Source organism: Micropterus dolomieu, linkage group LG16 (assembly GCF_021292245.1).
Source record: "Micropterus dolomieu isolate WLL.071019.BEF.003 ecotype Adirondacks linkage group LG16, ASM2129224v1, whole genome shotgun sequence".
NCBI lineage: Eukaryota > Metazoa > Chordata > Actinopteri > Centrarchiformes > Centrarchidae > Micropterus > Micropterus dolomieu.
In genome coordinates this window covers 11,206,141-11,206,477 of record NC_060165.1, presented here as the reverse complement: position 1 = coordinate 11,206,477, position 337 = coordinate 11,206,141, and positions in this window count along the sequence as shown.

Below are 337 nucleotides of genomic sequence, written 5' to 3'. Positions count from 1 at the left end.
ATTCACTGCAACTTATTTAAGCTTGCAGTTGTCTTCTGTTATTTTGTATTGAAGAGAAAAATGCTCAGTACTTACAACACAACTGACTTGGAATTTACATATTTACCAAATATACAGTACATACAAGATATTAATATAGTATTGGTACCTATTTACAAGTATGGTTGAGGGTCAAAGTGAACACCCTGCAACGCCTGAATCATATAGTGTTACCACAGCATATGTCGACTGCAAATATAATAATATAACACTGCATGAAATAAATCCACACTGTCAGATAGTGGGATTCTTATTACCATCACAATGATTGTCATTACTCATGGGCTGTTTTCTAGTC